Source organism: Melospiza georgiana, chromosome 3 (assembly GCF_028018845.1).
Source record: "Melospiza georgiana isolate bMelGeo1 chromosome 3, bMelGeo1.pri, whole genome shotgun sequence".
Lineage (NCBI taxonomy): Eukaryota > Metazoa > Chordata > Aves > Passeriformes > Passerellidae > Melospiza > Melospiza georgiana.
The window spans coordinates 2,444,111-2,458,937 of NC_080432.1; the positions used below are offsets into that span (position 1 = coordinate 2,444,111).

Consider the following 14,827-nt stretch of genomic DNA (forward strand, 5'->3'; position numbering starts at 1 on the left):
ACATCAGCTGTATTTAAGTGCCTGAATATTTCTAATGTGCAGGGTAACTCACTAAATTCCTTGCTTTTTTTTCTTTATTTTTTTCTTCTTTTACTACAGTAAATATACATTTATAAATATATCAACACTGTGGAGCCTCTTGCCTGCTTTGAGTTATTCCCCCAGCAGGGTGGGATTTTTGCTGATGCTTATTTTGGCCCAGAGCCACTGAGCAGCTCTCCCAAATTCTGAATTAACACTGGAGAACAATGCAGCAAATAATTGAACTCCGTGTTTCTGGCCACTTGCTGTCTTCCATCTGGCAGAGTGTCTTTCCAAAGGTTTTGTGCCTGTTCCTGGTCTTTTGGAGAGGAGCAGGATGAGTAAGAGTTTTCCAGTTGTTCTCCCTTTTTTTCTCCTGTATGAGGAGAGCACTCACTGAATGTGCTCGAGGTGATAAGCAAACAATCAATCAAGTTTTTTTAAAAAAGAAAACACTGAACAGAAGCAAATTGAAAACACTTGGAGGCTTCTGAGGATGCCTTGAATTGCTGTTGAGCCACTCTTTTGGCTGAAAGTTGAAGTAATGGCCCTAAAAAACTCCTTACAACCCTTGCATGCCTGGGCTGGTGGTGAGGCAGGATTAGTGAAAAAGGAGGGAGAGAGATTAAAGAAGGAGGAATTTTGGAGAGCAGTTCCCAAACTAAATATTGCTTGTGGTGTTCTATAACTTATCAACAAGCTGGCAGCCTATTTCAGATTTGGAAATCTCCCAGAATTTGATATTAAATCAAGTCTCCTTCTTCCAGTTCAAGGAGTGCTTTGCCCCTTATCTTGCTCTGCTGTTTGTGGAGGGGTGTAAGGGGAAGGTGGCCTAATCAAGCTCTAAATTAAATGGCTTGGCATTTTTCCAGTCCCTACTTTTTCCTGCTGCCATGAACTGTGTCAAATCTTTTTTTCCTCTCGGTTGGCTGTAATCAAAGTGTCGTTTTGTCATTATTGATCCTTATTAGTGCCAGGAAGTGCTGTGGTTGAAAGTTGCTGCTTCCTTAGCCCAAATTTACAGTCAATAAATTAAAATTTCCTCATCCTCACTTTTTAATGAGAATCTTCTCTTACACTTTGCTTATCTTTTAATGTATTTCTTTTTAGTGAAATCCATATAAAACAGCTGGACTGGATGAGCAGGGAGGAGAGGAGGAGATGGGGCTCCTGTAACCTCTCTCCAGGCTCATCTTTTTTGTTTTGCTCCTTTTTCGCTTTGTTGAACTGTGATATCTCGGAATCTGTCAGTCCCACTGCCAACCCCCCTTTTTTTAGGAAATTTGGGTAATTTTCATTTCTGCCTTTTAAATGCTCCCTTTTCTCTTTGCGTTTTGTGTCCTGGTGATTTTTTTTTTTTGTGCCTTCACATCTCCCCTTACAAAGTTTATTTACTACTGGTGAGGTCCAGTCCAGAACCTTCCATCAGAGATGCTGGAATGGTTTTCCCAGAGAAGCTGTGGCTGTTCCTGGATCTCTGGAAGTGTCCAAGGCCAGGCTGGACAGGGCTTGGAGCACCCTGGGATAGTGGAAGGGGTGGAACTGGATGAGCTTTGAGGTCCCTTCCAACCCAAACCATTCTGTGATTCTGTGACTGGATAAATGTCATAGTTCAAACTGACAGATCTTCTTTTCCTGCTGTTCAGTTGATCTGGATTTATTTTTTGAGGAAGCAAACAAAGCAGTCCCTTGTCTTTGTGTGAGCATTCTCTCTATGTAATTGAACCAAGTTTCATTCCCAATCTTTGACACCTAAGGTAATATTTTAGTGGTTTGCTGGAGTTCCAAAAAGTTAGATATGAAAGACTTTATCTACCACTTTCTGCATGAAATACAACAGGGAAAGCAATTTAATTGCATTTTGATTCTCAGTTCACTGTCCAAGAATTTTATATAATTGTTTATTAGAGATTATTGTAATCTCTACTACAATAATTAAAAGATGAAAAGCAATAAAAGGAAATAATCCTGTTGCACAACAACGGGGCTGCCCGACTCTGTGTGTTTTCTTTTGCAGTTATTAACCAACAGAGATATTTTTCTAGTGAAAATCGTGTTTCAAAAATTGCATTACCAGCTAAACAATTTCAAAAGCTGCATTTAATAATATTGTAAAATAAAACTGTTTCCTATGGTTGACTGAATAATGCAGCTTCCTTGAATAGTACAACCCTTTGCTAATTAACTGGGTGCTTTCATATCAGTAGCTGATTATTGCTTCTGGAAACAATCATTTAGCCACTGAGAGAGGAACAACACATCTTAATAAAGACATTTTTCCTTACAGATCAGCTCATTAAAAATTTTCTAGTGCGTGTCATCTGCAAGGCTGTAAAGTGGCTGTGACTGATCCTGTAAAATTCTGTGGGTTTCTGTCTGTAAAATGGGGATAGAACAGAGGTGGCCAAATGGTCAGAGGATTGTTTTGATGAAAGGAATCTGTTAGAAATATTGGTATTAAAAATACCCTGTCTTTAACTGCTGTTGTGAACTAGAGATTGAATTGGAATGTTCCAGAAAAATACAATTACAGTGAAAGCATTTTTGCTCTAACTCTGATTTTGATTTGATGAGACAGAGTTCAATAAAATGAATGTTGAGCATTCGTTTTGCTTAAACTAACGAGCCATCCTGAGTAGAGAAATCAAATGTAAAATTATCTGTATAATGACAAACAGCCTTCACACAAAACAGGCCATATTTTTTCCTGCATTTGGGAACTCTTCATTTTTATTTCAATATTTGGATGTCCCTTTAATTGTAGGCACTTATCTAGAAGTGGTTTTTGTGCTGTTACCCTGGTCAGCAGAACCATCTCAATCCTCTGTAAAGGTTTTGTTGACAGTTATGTAATTTTAATTAATTTGTAAAAACACCAGTGAGGAACAAATCCGTGAGTCACAAGCCCTGGACAGGCTGTGTCAGGCAATCTTTAATTTAAGAGCTGGGATTGAAAACTCGGTGTGAAGTTCATTACCAAGTGGTTTTATTTGGATACTTGATGTTGCCTATAAATCTGTTAGTCCTGACAGAAGTGGCCCCCTCAATCATCTCCTGAAATTTCTCTTTTCAGCAGGACAAATCATCTGGTAGGAACACGACTGACTCAGGCTGGAGGGACCTGAGGAGGTCTCAGGGCAAAGCAGGGTCAGACAATCTCTTGGTACAAAGTGATCCAGGGCTTCACCCTCAAATCCTCCATCCTCAAATCCTCCCTACATCCCCTTGGAACCTTCCCTCCCAATTTGCGGCAAGAGGAAACAGCCTTAAGTTGTTCCAGGGGAGGTTTAGGTTGGATATTGGAAACAATTTCTTCATGGAAAGGGTTCAGCTGCTCAGGGCAGTGGTGGAGTCTGTCACAGACATTTCTTCACAGAAATCCTTTCTTTCGGATTTCTGCGTCTTCTGGAGGCCAGAGGCCTCAGAAGACAAGGTAAACAATTATTATAAGATGCTGTGGAATGCAACAGGGACACCTTGATTGGCTCATTTTCTACGTTTATAATTAAGGGCCAATCACCAGTGCAAGCTAGAGGGACTGAGTCCTTGAACACAACTTTGTTATAGAACCTTTCTATCTTTTCCTGGCCTAGCCTAGCTGCTCTGCAAACCTCTCTCTATATTCTATTTAGTATAGTCTTAATGTATTATATCTTATATTAAATAAATAAGCCTTCTGATTCAAGAAACAAGATTCCCGTCTCTCTCTCACCAGCTGCGACCCACTCAGGCGCAGTAATAGGAGTCCCCATCCCTGAGGGGATTTAAGAGTTGTGTGGATGTGGCCCTTGGGGACATGGATTTAAACCCAAGTGTGTCCATCTGGGACATAAAGCAAGAAAAAGCTGAAATTAACCCAAGAATTTGGGGGCATGGATGCTCTCAGTGGAGAAATCCAGCTTCCTGCTCCTTCCTTTGCCTAGCAGGATTTTAAGTGATCGTCCTCTGCTTTCATAGATCCACAAGTAGTGAAAAAACAGCAATTTTTTTGGTAATGCCTCTGATTTTAATGGTTTGGACTTGATAATCTCAGAGGCCTTTTTCAACAAAATTATTCTGTACTTGTGTGATTCTGTGGGCTCAGTGATGGCCTTGGCAGTGCTGGGATAGGGATTGCACTCAATGACCTTAGAGGGCTTTTCTAACCCCAACAATTCTGTGATTCTGTGGTTGCTCCAAACCCTATCCAGCCTACCCTTGGACGCTTGCAGGGATGAGGCAGCCACAGTGCCAGGGCCCCATCAACCTCACAGAGAGGAATTCCTTCCCAATATCCCATCTAGCCATAGTCTCTTTCAATGTGAGGCCATTCCCTCTTGTCCTGTCTCTCCAGGCTCTTGTAAAAATTCCCTCCCCATCGTTTTTTGTTGGCTCCCTTCAGGTACTGGAAGGCCACAATGATTGGTCTGGGTGAGAAAAGAATCAGATTTAATTTAACTTCCAAACTTCTTTGACTCCATGGAATAACTCCAGGTTTTCAGGGTAGGCAGCAGAACCTGTGCTGTGTGGAGATGAGTCGGTGCCATTTGCTTCCAGTGGTGTCTCTTGGGCAGAAATAAATTCCTAATGCTTAGATCAGGAATAAATTCCTTATGCTTAGATAAGGAATAAATTCCTGCCCTCACATCCCTCATTAGGGAGGACAGCTTTTATATTTATCTGTGCAACACCAATTCAGTCTACCTTCGATCCTATCAATTTTATGTTATTTTATTTGAGTGTTTCTCAGTAAACCCAGCCATAGGGAGGAGTTCCAGCTGCAGCATTTCCTTTCCTTATTTTCTGTGCCTTTGTCAGCCCCTGTGCTCCTCATTTTGTGCCTCCACTGAGTCATCAGCACTGGTCTAATGGACTGGAACAGCCCAAGGTGGATGGTAATTACTTATTGAGTTGCTGATAGCCCAGATGAGAATAGGACTTATTAGATCAGGAATAATGAAAAGCTGTGTTTAATGCAGAAAACTTAGAGTCTGAAAGACAAGTGTCTCAATTTATATATCTATTTTTTTTTTGTATCAAAGAAATTAAAATAGTGGTATAGGAGGGTTTAAAATTACTTACATGAATGATGTTGTTCCAAGTTGTTTCAGAATTCCAGATATTTTTTTGGAATATTTTAAAACCTTTTTACCTCCCATTGTTGGGGAGGTTTAAGGGAACAAAACCTGTATAAAGTGACCACTGGTATTTTAAATTTCCTTTTTTTTTTCTTCAGATGAATATAATGTTCTGCTTTTTCTACCAGTCTTTAAACTTTCAAGTATCATTGCAGGTGTAGACCTGGATTCCTTTATTATCCCCCAAAGTAATTTTCTCATTCGTCATCATGAAAAGTCCTTTATTAAAAGTTCTGCTGCTGCATTGCTAAATAAAATAACAATAATAACAATAATTATTTGATTTAACTGACACATCAAGTTGAGAACATGGTGCTCCACTCTGCAGGATAATGCAGAACATTAAGGGAGACATGACCCTGAGCTCAGAAAGAATCTTGAGATTGCAAAGATTCAGAAAAATAGGGAAGATGAGAAGGATGCTTTGTGTTTTGCTATAGAGCTTGGTTTGGAGACTCCATTTCTGTGGTCTTTTCCTGAAATATGAAATATGTTTTTGAACATCAGTGTCACAAAGAGCTCAGCCTGATTATTTCAGAAACAAAGAGCCTGTCATTCTCCTCAAGTTCCCATTTTTATGGTGCGATTCTAACCCTTCACAATAAAGGCTTCCAGAATCCCACGGCTGCGGTAAATAAAATTTGAAGTGGTTTTCCTGAAAGAGAATTGAATACTTTTTCATTTGGAAGAGAAACTTTGCCTTCAAGTAAGCGAGGAGTTGGAGTGGCTTGGATCAACCTGGAATAGGGGACGGTGTCCCTGTCCATGGCAAGGGTGGAACAGGATGAGCTTTAGGATCCCTTGTAATTTCTGACTCAAAACTGTTTTTTAACTTGTATTACCCTACCTGATAAATCATTGTCCCTCTCTCTATATATTTATATTGAATGCACAATTTTGGTTGCCAATTTTCAAATACCAGGGAAAGTTCAGCAGTAACTTAATAAAGACAGTAATTATATTTTCATTATTCCCTTGCTGCTTGTTAAATTTGGTTTGGAGTGTTTTATGGATCTAGAGCAATAAACATTATCTTACTTTGAGAGGTATTATAAAGTGTTGAGAAAAACATAATTATTATTGGAAATGTTTTAATGTGAGAAGGTCAGAGAAACTTAATTATAGGATTTTTTTCACCAATTAACTGGATATTTTTGAGCTCTGGTAATGTCATTTAGAGCCTTTCTTCTGTGGGCATTACCCCATAATCTTTGATAGTCAGGAGCAGGCAAAACTTGCTGTCTGAATTTTGGCAGCGGCTCAACCCTATTCCGTCTCCATTTGTGCAAAGATAAAGATTCATCCTCTTTTCCAAAAAAGTTTAAATTCAAAAATAGCACAAATTCAGAACCCTAACTTCCAGGCTCAGATCTTTCTTTTGAATTGCTTGCCATAAAATTTGGCACCTGGATAATTTGTGAGAAGTTGTAGCTTAAAAAGAAACTTGAACCTCATCACGAGGAAGGTCCTCTTGGTTATGTGATTAAATGTGCACCAACCCACTTAAAATCCAATTATTTTTCTTGAATACCAGTTGAAATAATACCCAGGAGCCAGTTTTTGGAAAGATCCTACAGTATTAAGTGCTGAGCTCTCAGGAAAAGCTGCCATCAGTTCAATGGGAGCTATTGAATCATTGTGGAAAAGCATCCTTGATTCTGTAGCACCAGAAGGTGCAGCTGAGGCAAGAAAAGTCAGTGCAGAATTGGAGTCACATTTGTGTCACTGTTTCAGTAACAGAAGGGTAAAAATGTTGTAGAACTGTTGTGGTTTTCTGTTAAATAGGCTTTAAAAACTCAGGGCACTTTGTTATGTTTATTTCTGTAAATCAAGACAGATTAAAGGACTAAAACCATAATTAGTTTTGTCATTTTAGGAAGGAAAAAAATGTTTAAAACCCCTACATCTCTTTTGTATCCCAAAAATTTGCTTTGGCTGGCATGAAACCACAAGCATGAGCTCAGTTTGTCAATAATTTCAGTGTATGACAGATCTAAATATTTAAATTCTGTTATTATGATTGTTCAGAGGAAAAAAAGACTGGGAAGAAGGTGAAACTTCTAAACAAGGCACTTTATTGGTTATACCTTTATTTGTTAATAAAAGGAGGAAACTTTTAGGAAAAAAAGAATAGGTTGTGGATACTTGTGTACAAGTACTTTCTATTTCTTGATTGAGGGAAAGGTTGGATTTCTGTTATGTAAGGAAAGTGGATTCACTGTTACTTATGGAATTTTATCTACTAAAATAATAAATTTTGGGGTTCTACTAACACATAATAACACAGCCAGCCCTTGCTGGGCTTGATGGGATTATTTTCTTCCTCAGAGGAGTGAAATTTGCTGTGAATACAGGGTTCCCTGGAAAATTGAAAAGAAATTCGGTGCTGCATTGGAGATGACAAATCACTTCTTTACAAATAATAAAAAATGTTGGATTCATTTGGCCAATCTCACCCCAGGCCAGTCACCCCTGGCTGCATCACATCACAACAGGATAAATGTACTCAAGGGATGATTGGAATATTTTAGCTGATGGCTTTAGGATGAGATGAATCATGTTTAGAATTTCCAGCCTACAACACTCCACGCTTTATTTGTTTATCTCTCTTGCCATAGCAGGTCGAAATGTTAATTTTGATGATTTTTCAGAATAAATTCTCATTTTCAGCTGAAATCCACTGCGATTTGTGGGGCTATTCATAGAAATGAGCCTAAAGAAGCTAATTTTAGCATGAGGCAGCTAAAACCTCCAATGTTTCTTGTTCCACAGCCAATGGAGACACAGAGAGTGGGAGAAAACCTTGTCCAGAAGGAAGTTCAAAGCTGATTTTAGATTGCCTGAATTGTTTTCTGCTCACTGCTCCAAGGCTGGCAGAGCTCAAGAAGCATTTGGGCAACACTCCCAGGCACGGGGTGGGATTGTTGGGGTGTCCTGGGCAGGGCCAGGAGCTGGAATTCATGGTCCTTTCCCACTCAGGATATTTTGTGGATCCACTTCCATGATTCTGTGGTTCAGTGCCGAGCCCTGGCTCCCTCTGAGAGCTGTGTCACTTACTGAGGTTTGCTGAGCAGCCAAACTCATCCTCCTTTATTTCAAACCCTCTTTTTTCATCCCGTCCTAAATCACTCATACACTTGAGAAGGTGCAAAATGGGAACTGGGAGTTTACCATGAGCCATCCCTTCAGGATGGATCCTGTAGGTGCAGTTTTCTGTAGTGGTTGGTGGCTGGTTTGGTTTTTGATGGTCACAGCTTCAGTAAAGAGACAGAGTTTGAACCTTAAATTTTGGAGTGATTTATTTGGCTTAAGGTAAAAGTGAAAAAATTGTTGGTTATGATATATTTTATTTTGCAGTTATCATCACTGAGAAATAGAATAGCAGCCTTAAACTGTGTCAGCTGCTCATGATGAAGTCATAACAATTTTTAGAACTGGGGTAATTACTTCCCATTTCACTTCAGAAATGCTTTTTATTAAAATCCCTTCCCCATCCACTCCTATCATAACACAGTCAGCCCTTACCAAGCTTGATGAGGTTGTTTTCTTCCTCAGAGGAGTGAGATTCATTGGCTACTGGATTCCCTGTAAAATTAAAGTGAAATTAGGTGCTACATTGGCGATAATGAATTATTTCATTAACAAATGCTGTGTTCATTTGGCCAATTCTCTCCCAGGCCAGGCACCACTGGCCCTGTACATACATGGGGAAAAGCTCTGGAATCTGCATGAAATTATGGAATTATAGAATGATTTGGGTTGGAAGGGACCTTAAAGATCACCTGTACAACTAAACCTGGCCACACAAACCCAAACCAGTGTTTGGTAACACCATTCTCACCTTCATTTTGCCATCAGCTTCTGATCTGCTTCAGGTAGTAAAATCACAATTCTCTTTTTCTTAGCAAAACCCAAATTTGTGGAATTATAGAATGGTTTGGGTTGGAAGGGACCTTAAAGATCACCTGTACAACCAAACCTGGCTGCACAAACCCAAACCAGTACTTGGTAATATGACTCTCACTTACATTTTGCCATCAGCTTCAAGAGCTGCTTCAGGCGGTAAAATCACAATTCCTCTTTTCTCAATAAAGCCAGACTTTGTGGAATTATAGAATGGTTTGGGTTGGAAGGAACCTTAAAGATCATCTGTGCAACCAAATCTGGCCACACAAACCCAAACCAGTATTACTAAACCCAAAACAGTGCTTGGTAGCACCGCTCTCACCTTCATTTTGCCATCAGCCTCTGAGCTGCTTCAAGTAGTAAAATCACAATTCCCTTTTCTCAATAAAGGCCAACTTTGTGGAATTATAGAATGGTTTGGATTGGAAGGGATCTTAAAGATCATCTGTGTGACCAAACCTGGCCACACAAACCCAAACCAGTGCTTGGTAATGCCGTTCTCACCTTCATTTTGCCATCAGCTTCTGATCTGCTTCAGGCAGTAAAATCCCAATTCTCCTTTTCTCAACAAAGCCCAAATTGGTGGAATTATAGAATGGTTTAGTTCAGAAGGAACCTTAAAGATCATCTGTGTGACCAAACCTGGCCACACAAACCCAAACCAGTGCTTGGTAACGCCGTTCTCACCTTCATTTTGCCATCAGCTTCTGAGCTGCTTCAGGCGGTAAAATCACAATTCCCTTTTTCTCAACAAAGCCCAACTTGGCTCTCCCGGTTTCCCTTCGCTGTGCCGAGGGGGGAAATCACCAGGAGAAAGGCTGGAGCAGATTGGGAGGCTCAGCTGAGCGTTGGGGCTGGTCATTTATCACTGTCAGCGGGGCCAGGGGGGACGAGGCGCTGGAGCGTTCGCGCTCATCCGCGCAGTGACAGCTGACGGGAGCCTGGCGCAACCTCCGGGCAGATAATCTGCCGTGGAGAGGGAACGTGTGCGAGGGAGATACTCTATCACCAGCGCCACACTGTTCCCCATGGCTCCACCAGGCAAAAGGATCCCAAAATCTCTGCTGGTCAGAGAGACTCTGAGATACACACAAGCTTCTTTTTCCCAGCCCGGCTGTTGAAGAAGAAGTCAGGATTCTTTTGTTCTCGTTTTCAAGGTTGTTTATTATTTCTTATCTATAATATTCTTTTTCTCACTTGCTGTAGGTCTGTCTGGCAGGTTGGGTTGGTGCACACTTCTCATCCTTGGGGCAGTGTTACCTTTTTATACTAAAAACTACATGTAAACTATTTACAATAACTTCTTAATACCTATCACCTTTTTTAGACAGTGAGCTTCTATTCTAAACCAATCTAAAAGTGCTAGCATTACCCAGAACATGGAGCCCAACAAGAAGAAAGAAGAAGGACAAGGCACGCCTAAATTCTTCTGTCTTGGGGCTTTGAGCCCCCAGTCTAAAAAAATAAATTCTCATTTTCAGCTGAAATCCGCTGCGATTTGTGGGGCTATTCATAGAAATGAGCATTAAAAATCTCTAAAACTCTAAAAATCTGTTTTTTACCTTGTGACAAATTCACTATCATTCTACTTAAACTCTCTTGGCTTGTAATTCGTCATATAAAGGTTGGTAATTGTTTTTCTATGGGTCAAGATCAAAGGCACAGGGGTCTTGGGCTCTATGCCAAGGTCTCTGAGCCCCCTGGGCAGGGGCTCGAGTCTTCTAGGGCAGCCAGAGGAATTTCTTTGGTTGTGACAAAAGGGAACAGTAGCAGGGCTTTAAGGGATGGTGGGAATTGGGATGTGTGGCTAAAACAGGGCTGGGCGTCGCTGACGTGGATTTGTGGATTTGTGAATCCGGGCGGATGGAGTGGTAGAGGTGTGTGGGGAGGGAATGATAATGGGATGGAAAGGGTTGGGTGTTTCACATCTCAGTTTATTTCTGCTACGAAGTCCATTTAAAAATGGCAAAACCCACCCTGGCAAATATAGGCCTCAGTGAATCTAAATATTTTAAAGAACCAGAAAAATGACTGGTGATAGAAAACTGAAATTGCAGCAGGAAAAATCTGATAAGGGACGGTTAATACATATTTTCTGCAATGTTCAGTGGAAAAAAAGATTGAGGGAATTGGGATTGTTCAGCCTGGAAAAGAGAAGCTTCAGAGTGGCCTAATTGCAGCCCCTTCCAGTACCTGGGGGGAGCCTAAAAGAAAGGTGGAGATGGAATGTTTACAAGAGCATGGAGAAGGGCTTCCTACTGGCAGAGGGCAGGGATGGATGGGATATTGGGAAGGAATTGTTCCCTGTGAGGCTGGGGAGGCCCTGGAATAGAATTCTCAGAGAAGTTGTGGCTGCCCCTGGATCCCTGGAAGTGTCCAAGGCCAGGCTGGACAGGGCTTGGATCAACCTGGGATTGTGGAAGGTGTTCCTGCCCATGGCAGAGAGTGGAAGAGGATGAACTTTAAGGGTCCCTTCCAACCCAAACCATTCCACAATTCCATTAAATATTTCCTGTAGGTGCTAATTTAGAGCAAGGCTCCCCAGACAGTGTGAGAATATCCAGATTCCAAAAACTCTGGCTCTGCCACCTAATAAAAAGTTTTGTGTCTTGAATTTGGTCAATCTGCAACTTAAAACTTATTGTTTTGAATTTGCTGTTATTTTTATTAACTGTATCCCGTTTTGCTTTTCATGACAAATCATATGCATTGCCTTAACTGGGGAACATTTTAATTGAGCACTGCTGGAGATTTTCCAATAAATTAACATTACATGTTTTCAACAGATGTCTGAAGTTGACATTGTTATTAGACATTGTAATTAATAGAAGTATTACCCAAATTAAAATCTCAGGGCCTCAGAAAAATTAAATTGTAGGTGACTGAGTGATGTTAACTCATTAATAGAGAGTGACTCTTGAATTCCCTCCACTGGGTTTTATTAGCCCAGTAAACACATTTTTTCCAAGTAGCTGGAGAGGGAGTTGGACAAACCCTTTGGAATAAGGGCCTTATGAATCAAGACATGTTTTACCAATGGTGTTGTGAGGTTCTTTACCCTGTCATTTTCTTACTGGGATAATCTGCCCAAAAGTACCTTTCTGGGATGTTGTAAAGTTTCAATATCATAGCATTGCAGAATCCCAGAAGGGTTTGGTTTGGAAAGGACTTTGAAGATGGTCCAGTTCCAATCTCCATATATGTAATTAAAGATTTGAAACAACACAGCTCTGCACTTTGTCTACAAATTCCCAGCTAGCCACAAATTTCAAAGGTCTTTTCCCACTTTGAATATGAGGGTGAATGTCCAGCAAAAATTATCTTGAGCCTCATTTTGAGAAGCCATGGACATAAAAATCAATACCAACTCATCGGTGTTACATGCCACAAGACTTAACTGCTCTCAGGGTGAGCCCTCAGAAAGGGAGCAGTCTAAATCCAAAGTCACACTTAGGAGGAAATATTAACCTCTTGTACTCTGGAAAGAATGAGATATTTATGTGGTGATTCATTTGGCGTACTGTTTTCTTCAGGATAAAACCAATCATACTTAAAAATGTCACTTTCTGAGCACTGATTATAAGGAAAGTAGTGACAAACTTGGATGAATTCCACCTATAACCCTGCAGCAATATCACAGAGATTCAGGATCTGTTCAGGGGAAGGATTAGGATTGTAAAAGGAAATTGTTAATAAACAACAGGATTAAAAGCAGTTGGGAGGGGATTTTTTAGGTCTGCACTGTTTTGCATTGCAGAAGCTTCCCTAGAATTTGGCATTTCTGGTGCTGATTCCCAAGTGAGGAGATGCTGAACTGAGCAGTGCCAGGAATTCACTGACCAGCAGAGATCAGACCCCAGCCCGTGGCTTTCCGGAGTTTATAAAAGTTTATTTCTCCCATGAATTTTCAGGCCTTCCCTCAGGTGGTTCCTGCCCTTTGTAGACAGTCTTTTCCTCAGTAATTATGGGATGCAAACTCATATTCCATAGCAGGAGAACAGAGTGTTCCTGGAGCTGCTTTGCCTCTCTCCATGCTCCTTTCTGGAATTCCTGCCCAGGGCTTTGTGCTGCTTCCCATTTTTCACAGCGCACACACCGTGTTCCAGATGAGCATCCAGGCCATGTTTTATTCATGTGCTTTTCACCCCTTGGTTGGGATCATTAATAAAGCTGCTAAATAAACCCAGGCTTAACAACCCTGCTCGCCACACCCCACTGGACATCTCCTCCAGCTCCCTCACGCTCTGTTTATCACCATCCTTTGTTTGGGTCTCTTGGTTTTCCAGCCTGTCTGATGCCATTCTTACCCAAGCTGGTTAATATAAAGGTTTCAAGTGGGGTTTTGAGAGGTGTTATCTGTAATTGTGAAGTAAATCCAGTTGTGTTTTATCATCTTCATTCGGTTCCTGTGCTAATAAGAGGCTCCATGAAAAGCAGGAATGGCAGAGATGGCCTGGATAGTCTGTGGTATGTGGATACCTCAATGATAGGTCCTGCTTCAGCTTTAAGGCTCTTCTATTTTCTTTTTAGTTTTATATTTTAGGAAGTTTTAGACTTCCCATCCCTGAAATGTCCAAGGCCAGTCTGGACAGGGCTTGGAGCAACCTGGGATAGTGGAAGGTGTCTGTATTTTTATTATTTTCTTTTGTGTACCCCATCCAACCTGGCCTTGGGCACTTCCAGGGATGGGGCAGCCACATCTTCTCTGGGAGATTAAAAAGAATAAGTTTTAAAAATGAGAATTGCTCATTGTGTTATGACAGAACTCCATGAGCTAGGGTTTTGGGAAATGAAATGATGTCACAGTCTCAAAAATACCACAAGAGTTGATTACTTTGTGTATCTCATATATCTGTCTATGTTATCTTTCTGATCTGGCAGCCCTTCTAGACAGGATTCTTACACAATCTGAGATTCCTTTTGGTTGGTGTCATTATTTTCCTCTGCCATTGTTTCCTTTGCTGTTTTGATCATGTATTTTACTGTTAACGTTTGTTCTGGTTCATAACCCATAATCTCCATCAGTGTCAAGGCAATATTTTAATAAATATTTGTGTACACACAGATACATCTAATCCTTCCCCTGAACAGATCCTGAATCTCTGTGATATTGCTGCAGGGTTATAGGTGGAATTCATCCAAGTTTGTCACTACTTTCCTTATAATCAGTGCTCAGAAAGTGACATTTTTAAGTATGATTGGTTTTATCCTGAAGAAAACAGTATGCCAAATGAATCACCACACAAATATCTCATTCTTTCCAGAGTACAGGAGGATTCAAGACTGAATACTCAGATGCAGATATCCAGTGTGGAAGATGAAAGCCAAGTGTCCAAGTTGGCCAACGGGTCAAAGTTTAAGAACATTTATTTTAGCCTTAATTGTTGTACTCCAGACCTGCAAAGTTTGGCATCTATAGAGTCAGAGAGCAGACAAAATAGAATGTATGGTCACAATCAGGCTGTGATGGGTCACATAATCTCACAATCCCAGAATTGTTTGGGTTGGAAAAGCCCTCAGAGACTACTGAGTCCAACCATTCCTGAGTGCCAAGGCCACCACTGATCCATGTCCCCAAGTGCCACATCCAAGGGGCTTTTAAATCCCTCCAGGGATGGGGATCCACCCCTCTCCTGGGCAGCTTTTCCAGGGTTGGACAGCCCTTTTTCAGTCAGGAATTGTTCCCAATATCCAACCTGAACCTGCCCTGGCACAATTTGAGGCCGTTCCCTCTCCTCCTGTCCCTGTTCCCTGGGAGCAGAGCCTGACCCCCCTGGCTGTCC

The 14,827-nt window shown here is 41.0% G+C and overlaps 1 protein-coding gene across 2 annotated transcripts in view; it reads left to right on the plus strand.

The window, feature by feature from the left end:
- MSRA (methionine sulfoxide reductase A) overlaps nucleotides 1–14,827 on the plus strand; it is a 242,287-nt gene that overhangs the window by 67,324 nt on the left and 160,136 nt on the right. The gene's annotated exons all lie outside the window — the stretch shown is intronic.